This window comes from Cydia pomonella, chromosome 5 (assembly GCF_033807575.1).
Source record: "Cydia pomonella isolate Wapato2018A chromosome 5, ilCydPomo1, whole genome shotgun sequence".
Taxonomy (NCBI): domain Eukaryota; kingdom Metazoa; phylum Arthropoda; class Insecta; order Lepidoptera; family Tortricidae; genus Cydia; species Cydia pomonella.
Window position 1 is genome coordinate 16,305,352 of NC_084707.1, and position 12,880 is coordinate 16,318,231.

A 12,880-nucleotide genomic window follows, 5' to 3' on the forward strand; every position below is an offset into this window, starting at 1 on the left:
ACTTTTACTGTACCCAAAAAAGGATTTTTGTTGTTGAAAAATGTTGAATAAATGCAAAGAAATGGTACAATTTTTTTTCCTTTTTTTTAAATTCATTTACTACATTATTAATACTACAGTAAATGTTCAAATTGCCTGCCACCGGCATTAATACAGACATGACATCGCCTTAGAAATGATCGTTTTATCCGTCGTGCATATCTTCTACCATTGATATGATCCGCAGCTTGTGTGATTTTTTGGCGAAGCTCGTCCAATGTTGCTATGGGTTTTGAGTAGATTTTGTCTTTAAGACAGCCCCAGTAGAAGAAGTCCAGGGGGTTCAGGTCGGGCGAACGGGGTGGCCACAAGATAGGACCAAGTCGCCCGATCCAACGCCCTGGATACTCTTGGTTTAAGTATTCTCGCACTGCACGGGCATAGTGAGCTGGGCAACCATCATTTTGAAACCACATGTTTTGTAAATCACGTAAAGGCACGTCTTCTAATAATTCAGGCAAGTCGTTTTGTAAAAAGGTCAAATAGCCATCACCATTAAGGTTTCCTTGTAACTCAAAGGGTCCAATTACATTTCCATTTAAGATGCCCGTCCATAAGTTAACCTTGAATTGATACTGAGATTTGTCTTGCCAAGAGTTGTTAGTATGAGAGCCACATCAATTAATACGGAACGGTGCACAGCGAACAAAGGATCAGAGTGTACTGACTTGAAAATTGTATTAACTACCCACATTTTCCATTGAAATTTTAAAACTTGCAACAACAACCCTTTTCAAAAGTGATTAATATCAACATTTAAAAATGTCGGTTCTTGTTTAAAAATTCGTTGTTTTTTGTTGTGACTAGGTTTCCCAAAGTATTATACCATTTTGGAATCTTGGTTAGTTGCGTCAACTTTTGAAAATAATTGCCATAGTGAAGTCGATACTATTTTTTTACACCATGATGATTGAAAGTGGACTGTAAGAAACAATCTTTCAAAATTGTAGGGACAAAATGAATTTTGATTATTTTTTGTGTAAAAACTACATGTATTTTGGTATTTTTAAGAACTGTGTTAGATAGCAGGGCTACTTAAGTTTCCAAAAACAAAAAAAAAACAGTAATATTTGAATATTTGTGACATGGTCGTTAAAAATACCATTAGGGATGTCGATTTTCGATGAATTTCATTTTTTTTCTGTAATTTCTAAAATAATTGAGATATAGTTTTTTCCTTATTTTTTCTCGACTAATCATAAGCAGCTCCATCCTCTGGTGCCGGCTTATCGTTGAGTTTTGGGACACGTTGTATATAATATAGATTAAGAATTAGAATTTTATATATACAATGTAGCGTAGTGCAGCGAAAAAAGGGCACCTTTTCTGTAAAAGCTATGTACTTACTATATTTTATTACTATAGTAACATCTAAGCAGGTATATTTTCGAATTTTAACAACGCCACATTTCTTTTAGTTTTAAATTGTATATGTATTAGCAAAACATTGTACCTACGCATAAGACGAGTTGTGTAATCAAACGTCCATGGATTCGGAAATACTACCATTCCTCACCTATGGTCCCTTAATTAGGGACTGAATAAATTAACGGACTTGGTATTACATGTTCTCTTATCTCTCATAGAAGAACTGAGTTGCGAGACTTGGTTTTATTACAAGTTATGTTTTTGATGGCAGCAATATTAACACGGTGAGTTTGCCACAAAACAACAACTTTGCCCCCTTATAAAACAAATAACTATTAATTTACACGACTAGTAGTCGTAATTGTGAACGCATCTGAAATAGTTAGTTTCGCTCCCTGCGTACTAAAATAATTTTTAGTCTAAAATTGTACGGGAGCTTTTATGTGTGATGACTTCATTTATCTTATGTGCTCCGTCTAGTACGTAGTTGAGGTGGCCTGTGTTCATAAAAAATATTTTTGTAAATGAATGCTACATTCACTGAAACCTCTAGTCACTCAACTCACTCAAGTTGTAGTAAAAAAGTTACTTAATTAATTTAATTACGGAATAAGAAAGAAAAGGCATCGAAATACGAATTTTCATTTATTTATTTTTTTAATTTTGACCAAAATTAAATACATGGACAATTTATTCCCGCATTATCGTTAATCTTAAGCTTTTACTGTTAATAAAACAGGTGTAAAAAACATATTAATAAGACACACGGCCAAGTCCTTTGAGAGTAATACGGGCTATTTATCATCGCTACGGCGCGGCGGCGAGGATAACCCGAGACGCAAAGGCCCGCAATGTAAATGATAATATTTTAACCAAGATTATGCTACAAGATACTAGGATATCTTGTGGCAAGTGAAACGATAAATAGCTAGAAAAAAAATTAAGTGTGTAGAAATATATCCTGCCCGATTTTTACTATTTTTACTAATTTGTGATTTAATTTTCAACGCATAGTTAAACAACTGACTAACGAGGAAGTTAACGAACTTCTCACAAATTTTAAAAGTATAGTACCTAAGTATTACTTCATACAGACGCACGACAATGCCTACTCGTGAAGCGGATACTCTGTAAATGCTTAAAGCTTTTGAATATTTGTGGTTCAACGATTTTTTTATCGGGGAAACTTAAAAAAAATAATGCGTTATGTGTACAATGAAAAGCAAGATATCTAACTAAATTCTTCTTAGGTACCTGGTAAAATATTTGCATTTGTTTAAATTGCCTGCATTGCGTATTTGTTTGTGTTACCTACAAGACGATTCAATTTTATTAAAGTAATATCATTGAAGCGGGCACTGTTAACCGTTACACTGTAATGACCCACAATATTGCTGCACGAGCAAAGTCGTTATCGATGAAACTTCTACATAGGCTGTCTTACCAATCCCTGTGCGGTACGCACCTACCTACTTTAATAAATGTACATGGTGTGATATAGATACTAGCGGTGGGTAAATAAAACGTAGCGTTCAGACCGAAACGGGCCCACGGGAATAGAAATACCTCGTGGATATTACTCGTGTTATATTAGAATGTGTGGGACAGAATAGTGGTAGCGACTAGCGATGGTGCTGCTATTGATTCCCGCGACTATCTCTACCACCGGTCTGCCTTCCGTTTCCGTATTAAATATTTATATAGAGACATTCTTACGCCAGCGGACGCGGCCCTTTAGCCTATCTATCTACACTCTGTATTATATGTGTACGTAAAAGTTGATCCGAAACGGGTAGACGGGATATTTTGGGCGAGATATAAATATACATAGGCTATTTGATATGAAGGTGAAAATGATCGGATGGTACTTGGAACTTAAAAAGCTCTCTGTATAAACCTAGAACATCTGATATCGTCCAATTAGTGACAAACACTACTATGCTACTACTACTTTGATAGAGTTTGTAAGTCCCACGGTAAGCTCAATAAGGCTTGTGTTGCGGGTACTTAGACAACGATATATATAATATATACATATTTATAAATACTTAAATACATAGAAAACATCCATAACTCAGGAACAAATATCCATGCTCATCACACGAATAAATACCCTTACCAGGATTTGAACCCGGGACCATCGGCTTCATAGGCAGGGTCACTACCTACTAGGCCAGACAGGTCGTCAATATTTAGACGTGTAAAACACTTTTAAGTTTGGAAATACTTCAAAATGATTAAATAAGTACTTATTAACGGTGATATGTCCGACGCAATTCTTACGACCTTTAAACCTTCATGAAAAAAACGTACTCCCATCTTAAAGGCCGGCAACGCACTAACAACCCCTCTGGTGTTGCAGGTGTCCATGGGTGGCGGTAATCGCTTACCATCAGGTGATCCGTCTGCTCGTTTGCCTCCTCTATCATTAAAAAAAAAAACATATATACCGGCTTGCCTATTTTGAGACATTTGGAAATCTTGTCATAGATATGACCTGATGCCTGATGCCTGAGCCTGTGCAAAATAGTGAATGCGATGAAATATAAGGCCTTAATTTAAAGTTTTTTATAGTTTATTGTTATTAAATTATGTAGTCTCATGAACTAGGATATCCACATTTATAGAAAGACTGATTCCAAACCAGATTAAATTTGAATTGTTATTGAAAGATAGAAAGCTCAACGAGGGGGGGGGGGGGGGTTAGGGTCGGCAACGCGCATGTAACTCCTCTGGAGTTGCAAGCGAACATAAGCTACGCAGACTGCTTACCATCAGGCGGGCCGTATGCTTGTTTGCCACCGACGTAGTATAAAAAAAAATAAACAAATACTTTTATTTGATTACTCGTAATATTCTTGTTAGCCTAGGACAAAGTATATGGTTACTTTGCTACCATTAACCAGTAACCTCTTGGTGGTGCCACTTGGCGGAGGAAAGCCCATGATCGGGAACTTTGGAGAAACTTGGGGGGGGCCTATGCTGGAAAGCAAGACAATCTCGACTCCGATGTCTGAAACTGAGCATTGATATATAATAATCGTTTTTTAAAGTATAAAATAAGTGAAACTAGGAAATAAGATGTTTTATTATATTTTGTAAACTAGAGTCTGGCTAGGCAAATATTGTTGACAGATTTTCATGTTGTATCACCAATTGTATATGATTTAAAAAAAAAAAGCAAAAAGTCTGTTGTCAATTTATGTCATTCATTCAAATTGTTCACGGTTTATAAGGGGTTTATTTTAAATAATATTAATAATGACTATACCGAGTGAGGTCCGCAAACTATTATTTAAGCTCATAAATAATTACGATAATGTGCGAAGTCGACGTGAAGCGTTGTATAACGAAAAACTGCTATGTTTACAAGTCGTAAACAATTTATTAGGTTGGTGCTCTATTAATATTTTGATACTTTAAGTACTAGTTCTATCATTTACCTATATCTGATTAAGTACGTGAATTTATTAATACCTGAATCTCATGAACAGGACAAGTGTGTAAAGAAACGGATAAACTAGCAGATCTGGAAAATATCGATAAAATCGAAACATTGGAACGTAACGATTTACTGAAAACTAATATTTAGAAGAAATCTGTGGAATGACTGGTCAGTGGTAAATTATTATAAAATATATAAAAATACCTTGGCAGAACATGTCTATATATATCTTTGTACTTTACATAGAGGTAGAAATTACATGAGCTAACTTTGAGTGCACTTCAATGTATATTAACTTATTTCCTTAGGTACCTTACGTGTGCACAGAAAATCAAAAATATTTTCTAGTATCAAAAATATAATACCTACTACACAAAGTATGACCAGCCCAAGATTTTTTGAATCTCCTGCCAAAATATTGTGTATTATTTCAGTAGCCAGACTCTAGTTAATAACATTGTTAAATAAAGGCTTATTGAATTGAATTGAATTGAACCTGTAAGGTTACTGGGAAAGGGAAAAAGGGTCAGTGGTCATGAAGACGAAACTATTACTTAGAAACCTTTTAAGATTTCACGAAAATAATAAATACAAACACATCTAAAGGCTCCTGGTACCGTCGTCTGGCCGGAGCATTAACCTTCCACTTCCATTTTTCAGTCAGGTAAAATCTCCATCCAAGTGAAAGAGTTACAGTGATTGATAATTTATTACGTTTCTTGCTGGCTTTATCAGAGGGTCATGTCCCCAAGGAATAATTCCATCTTCAAATAATACCGTGGTTTAGGTATTTTTTAATTTTTAATTTTCTCGTTAACGACAGCCACCGTGGCAATGATAGTTTCATTCAGCCAATAATTTAAAAAAATGTTTTAGTGAAATATCGTATTGTATAACATTTAAAAAAAATTATTTATACAATAACAAATAAATATTTTATTTATGTCGTGTAATTATATTTTTGGACGTAATAAACGTGTAATGACTAAATAATAAAAAAAGATAATGTTTTTGGACATCCAAAGTCTTTGGTGTAGACGTATGGATTACGGTCAGAAATAAATTTAAAAAACTGGTCAAGCGCGAGTTCGTTTTAATCGCGCACCGAAGGTGCCGTACAAACTTTGAATAATCTCGTGTAACTATAAAGGCGAAAGACTTTTGATCAGAAGTACCTATACTAAGTATAGAGTCTGGCTAACCTAATATTGTTGACAGATATTTCCATGTTGTATCACCAATTGTCTATGATTTAAAAAAAGCTTAAACATTGTTGTCAATTTATGTCATTGATTCAAATTGTTCGCGGTTTATAAGGGGTTTATTTTAAATAACATTAATAATGACTATACCGAGTGCGGTACACAAACTATTATTTAAGCTCATAGATATTTACGATAATGTGCGAAGTCGACGTGAAGCGTTGTATAACGAAAAACTGCTCTGTTACAAGTCGTAAATAATTTAGTAGGTTAGTGATCTATTAATATTTTGATGCTTTCAGTACTAACATTTGCCTATAACTTTGATTAAGTACGTGAATTTGTGTGTAAAGAAACGGATAAACTAGAAATTCTGAAAAATATCAATAAAATCCAAACATTGGAACGTAACGAGTTACTGAAAACTAATATTTAGAAGAAATCTGTGGAATAACTGGTCAGTGGTAAATTGATACAAAAATATAAAATATATAAAAATAGCTTGGTGAAACAGGTCTATGTATGTCTTTGTACTTTACATAGAGGCAGAAATTACGTGAGCTGACTTTGAGTGCACGTCAACAGATATAAACTTATTTCCTTAGGTACGGTCAAGGAATTTAATTTCAGTACCATTTCGTACCTTGTGACAGTGACAACAACATGAAACTCGCTAGAGACCTATTGTCACTGTGACCAGGTACGAAATAGGTCACAAATTAAATTCTTTGACTGTACCTTACGTGTGCACAGAATATCAAAAATATTTTCTAGTATCAAAACTATAATTCCTACTACACAAAGTGTGACCAGCCCAAGATTTTTTGAATTTTCCACCAAAATATTGTGTAATATTTCAGTAGCCAAACTCTAATTGTGTACGGCGCCATCTATCGGCACGTATGTTGGTTTTTCGACAATAATTCTCTATCATGTGAACCGATTTAAAAATTTGAAGAAGAAGAACAAAAATTGTTCTTTTATTTGAAGAAAGGTGTTTTAAATGTAATCTTATAGAAATTTCAAGTGTAATAAATACATGTAACGTTAGTTAAATTGACAACTAAATTTGGAAATGTTTTTTGTTACATATAAAAAGTTATCAATATAGAGGTCCGATTATATTTTTCCTGTAAAATGTATAGTAATTTTAATATTATGTAATAAAATCATATTTTTTCTTCGGTAAACTTCAGAGATAAGGGGGAGATTATTTTTTTCACATTTTCCTTCATAAATGATACCCCGCTTGACCTAGCCACTAGACTTTGAAATTTTGCCCCCTCTTCATATTGGGCATTTCCCGTAGTTATTAAAAATAAAATGAAATAAAAAATATATTTCTATGAACAACGCTAACTATTCCGAATTTCAAATCGATAGCTTAAGTTGTTCTCGAGATATTTAGCGATGTGAAAGACAGACAGACGGACAGACGGACGGACGGACAGAGTAGCACCATAAGGATTCCTTTTGTACCTTTTTGGTACGGAACCCTAAAAAGTTGGAAAAGTACAAAGCACTAGTTCGCAAAAAACAACTTTGCGAACGCTAAACAGCTACGTGGCGTTGTCCGGTCGGTAGCCATTAATTCATTCATTTTACAATGGATTTATTTTACTTGGTATGTTATTCAAGTTCAAGATTTGACTTGGCTAGTTTTTACGTACATATTTTATTATTATTGGCTGAGCCAAGTACGTAAGATAGGCCAATTTGGCATGTTGTTTGTTGGTAAAAAATAAATCATTACATCCCAAGTAAAATAAATGCATTATATAAAAACCGATAAAGTGCGAGTTCGTCTTACTCGCGCTCGGTGCGCGGGTTCCATAGAAACTTTGAATTATCTCGTGTAACTATAACTCCATTCAAACAAAAAAAAAATAACTAAAATCGGATCACGAGTGTCGGAGTAATCGGCACGGAGAAATCGGTGAACATACATAAAAAAAATAGCCACAACCGAATACAGAACCGAATAGAAGGAGGGGTTCTATGAAATTCAAGTCGGTTAAAAAAGATGCAGTGATGATAATTAGGTTTTCTTTTATGTCCCTGCTTGGAGTCGTTTCTGGTGCAAATGCAAAAGGCTGCGTTTCTGGATAGCTATCCAGCATGGTAAAGCCGCGGTTGAGAATTGTGAGCACTTTGCTACCCTTTAAGAAGCGGCTATGACTAAGTAGTTTTTGTAATCGTTTTTGTTTAAATAAATAATGGGTTAAAGTAAATATTCATTTTTAATGTAGTTTGTAAGATACTATTATTTAAACATTAACTAGTTCACCTGTTTAGCATAATGACATGCGCGAGCAAACAAATCCATTTTAGAAATATGATTGAGCCGTGGCAATATGCCGGAACAACGCGAGGAAGAAGAAGATTGATTTGTACGCTCAATATGGATTTTAATGCGCTTCAAAACTGTAATGGTTAGGTATCATTAGAAGCTGGCATTTTGAAGAAAACCGAAATAAGTATTCTTCAATATCTAATTGGTAGCTAATTGAAAAAAAACCCAATTATAGAAAACAAAGTGGTGTAGAAAAGAAACAGAACTAAATTGGGGCTTTAGACCAACCTAGTGAATTAATTCAGACCGCAGCTTTTAAAGCCAAGTTGGGCGTAGAGCCAATATTCGTATAACGCTGCTATTACTGTGCTACTGTTGGGTTGCACAACGCCTTATAATTTGGGGAGCGGACGGGACCCGCGACGTGCGTGACCCGCGGAGCCTTCGCCCGCGTTAATGGCTCAAAATGATGGATCGCCTACACCTACTCACAAACAGGCTGCAACGTAATCCAGTGCTGTATATATTAATTACCTTGTAAAAATTATACACGGATTACACGACACAGCGTATGTTTTGACATGGAAATCATTCGGTATTGTTTAGGATCATGTTATGCCGTGGTATGTACCTAGGTGTAGGGTAGGCAGGTAGTTAATATTTTGTTGAGTCACACTGTTTACAAAAACATACTCTCGAATCAATCGATCAAATCGATCGAAAGGAAAGTTTTTGGTTCGATTTTCCACTAAATTGATATCTAGGTAACATAAACAGTGCTGCAATATTATTTGGTGACTTACTTACCTGAAACCACAGTAGTTTAATACGTAGGAGAGGTAAGTAGGTTATTTTATGTTATTCAGTGATAGTGAATTGTTTAAACATCTGTGTAAAACGCGGTTTTTTTAATTTCACGTTACCGAGCGTCTCTAAAAGTTTTAAACAAATACCTACAAAACATTGATTCCATTCACAATCAACTTAATTTATCACCGTTTTATAACTTTTTAATATTTTATTCTTACCATAACCAGTTATCTGTATAATTGTTGGTGCAATAAAGAATATTTACTTACTTACTTACTTACTTAAAACAAATACTTTAGATGTCATAAATCGGCTACATTTGAGTAAAGTACAGAGTACGCTTGGCTGAATTTATTTATTTATTTAAGCATTTAGATTTTGTATACAAATTTAAAAAGTCCCTAGGTATACTTTTTAAATTCGTATATTAGTATACAAAATCGAAATGCTTAAATAATAAATAAAGTATTAACATTTAACAGGAAGTGGTTTGATTTCTTAAATTTGTTAAGGCGCCGTGAGTTGAGCTCGCTAAGCACTGAGTGGACAGCTAAGGGTGCCCATGTTCGCGGATATCATTGTTAATAAATTGTTTTTTGTATAGTAATTTTTCAGAAAAACAAATATTGAAAAAATAAAAATAACATATTTCTAATTCTCATGCAAATATTATAACAAGTTTTAAATGGAATTATACCTACCTGAAAGTTGTTTAATCAGGTTTCGAACCGATGAAGTTACTAGAGAAAAGCCTCAAGATTGAGAAGAAATATGTTTTTTCTGGCAACCGTATGATCGAGAATGATTGAAACAAAGCACTACAATTTTTCAATAAATTTGCTGGCGAGAAGGCACCTTAACATATATATGGGTACTTCCCGTACGTGATATGCGCTCAAATATGGGCAATTTCGAGCATGTTTGAAAATATTGTTGAAACGGGTAAAAAGTGACCAATAGATGGATGCGTTAGTTCGAAGGCTAACCCGTCAGGGGAGGCCCGCCCGTCAGGGGAGGCCCGCCCGTCAGGGGAGGCCTTCGAAGACACGAGTCCATCTATTCCAATCGTAACAATGTGCTTTTCACGACTGTTATATAGCATGTATTTTTGATAGGACCACATAATCAAAAGCTGTAATAAACACACAGATTTATAAAAAAATCAAACTTTTACTTTCACATATAGAATAATTCAGCAAGCAATGAATCACTACTTTGTTTTAACTCAAAACGTTGCATTTAATGACGCAACGGCAGAACTATGGAAGTTAGAGGCAAGGAACAGAATTTCCTTAGGCAGAACTGTTGCAAAAATGTCCAGCTGTCAGCTATAAATAATAGTTCCAAATCTCTCCAGAGTAGCGCTAGAGTAGCTAAGAACCTAGGCGTTATTGACGGAGTGAAGGGCGCTGTCTATGATTGTTTTTTTTTCTCAAGTATATCTAAGTATTGTAGCGCCACCTATGTATTTCCTAGCACATTCCATAGGCACAACTGTCACAAGTGACCATGATGTATGAAATACATTGCCGCTCAAAAAAAAACAACTAAAATTGAAAACAGCCAACCTTGCAATTTTTGGTTGATTCGATATACAATGTGTAACAAAAATAGTGGAGAGCCGTTTAAGGGTACATTCGGAATCATATTCTGATTAGGAAAAAGTAGACGAATTTTTTTACGTGGCTTTGGAATTAGTGTCCCTTGATCGTACCGGTAGCAAGTTCTGTTGCAATTTTTTGAAAAAGCTTTTGTGATAAGCAACAGCAAAATCATCGATTGATTTAAAAGTTTTTCGACAGAATGTAAATCTCATTCTTTCATTTACTTTCGTTTTTTTTAATTAGGGCTCAATAAAGCTGTGTGTGTAATCATTCACCTCAATTCTTCTGCCGACACGACACCTATTTATATACGTTGAAATATGTAAGTTCTGTTGATGTTGTAGCTGTGGGCATATGCCAATATGTATTGGGAAACAGCAAATTGAATTATGCTTCTGGTTCACTGATTCAACCCTTAGAAAACATTTTGCTACGTCAATGTAGGTACGAAAGCAATTTTAGTAGGTTTTGTTGTAAGTTTAATAGAAGAATGAACTGTAAATTTTCTCGAGAACAGGAATGCGAAATAATAGGTACCTAGTATATAATTTTGATTAGACATTATTAATCTAAAATATTCACATTTAGCGCTAAGCACATACTTAATAGCGATATAAAATGAGTTAGTAAAACTTATGGTCAGCTGCTCAATCTGTTGAACGGTGTAGTTTTAAATGTCAGACGATTAAACTCCTATTGAAATGGACAAGACACCCACACTTCGCCCACGCTAAACACATGAATGGACACGAAACACAGACAAATGATGAAACCGAGACATTTGCTTACAGCCAATATGTTATTCACGTTTTTTTTTTTCTTTTTTTTATCAAAAATGTATGTCTTAATATTTAGTTATCCCGCTTTTTATAAACATTGAATTAAGTTATAAGTATGCTAAGGACAAGGACGCAGAAAACAAAAGTCTATTGGGACTTTTATCTAACAAGGAACAAGGGGGAATATTGTTGTTATGGCCCGTTTAGGTAAAGACTTTGTACCGTCTGTACAAAGTTGTTATTAACTTTGTTTAGATATAAATATACGTATGATTTAACCCTTTGAACACCAAGAGCCACTAAAGTGGTCGTGTGCTGTCGTGCCTACCACGCCAACAACCACTAAAGGGGTCATGGCAGACGCCGTCAAAGCAATGTTACTGTTGACAGATAAGGTTTAAATTCGTTTCTTACTAGTTGCGATGTTGGCGTGTATGCCAAATTTTGATGCGAGAGAAAGCATTCAAAAGGTTAAACGTTTTCTCCATTCTAGTCTAATTTTCTTCTCAGGTGAAAATGAGCGGAGATGGGAAGAGACGTACGGGAATTAACCAATAGCATTGGTTCTAATCCAACGAAACGGAGAAGAGATGTGTATTAACCAATGCTATTGGATGATTTCAGCATCTCCGCTCATCACCACGTCAGTGAGATGGCAGCCTGAAGAGTAGTACCTAGACAAATCTAACTTAGTGCCGAAATAAGATACTCAACTATAATATAATACATTTGTATGCAGATTCAAAAAACCTCTCACAAAGCTATATGATTTTTTTTATTTCACCATGCAACTAATGATGCCACAGTATTTGGAGAAGATTAAGTAAAGTTCATGTTAGCAATAAAGTGACCGACGGCAAATGAACCGTTCACGCCGTAAATAGCGCTTACGAGCACCCGGTGGCCCTTTCCACACTACCGACACTGCTCAATAGCTTGTTTTGCCATCCTAATGCGGATATTCTTACCTACGACCCAATATGATGGCCCATGTATTGGATCGTATAAAATTAAATTACATATTCAAATAGAAACATGCTTGGTGTTTTTACTGGAATACGGATGTGGAGACCAAATATCAAAATAATAAGGAGTTATCTGAGATTAAACAATATTAACAAGAGTGTTGAGAATATATTATTTCCAAGATCAAGACCTTAAATTTTGTTATGATAACTGTCTCATATTGCGCAAACATATTAAAAGAGTTTCGTTTTCTTAGTCCTCATTTAGATCTTATTGAACGATGTGAAAGTAACAAGTCACGCAAGCTGTTATTCAGAGGTCGAGGTAAATGTTCATTTAATAAGGGTGCCTTTGTATCAGCCTTAAAATATTAT

The 12,880-nt window shown here is 34.9% G+C and overlaps 1 protein-coding gene across 5 annotated transcripts in view; it reads right to left on the minus strand.

The window, feature by feature from the left end:
- LOC133517824 (putative uncharacterized protein DDB_G0282133) overlaps positions 1–12,880 on the minus strand; it is an 85,351-nt gene that overhangs the window by 30,847 nt on the left and 41,624 nt on the right. The gene's annotated exons all lie outside the window — the stretch shown is intronic.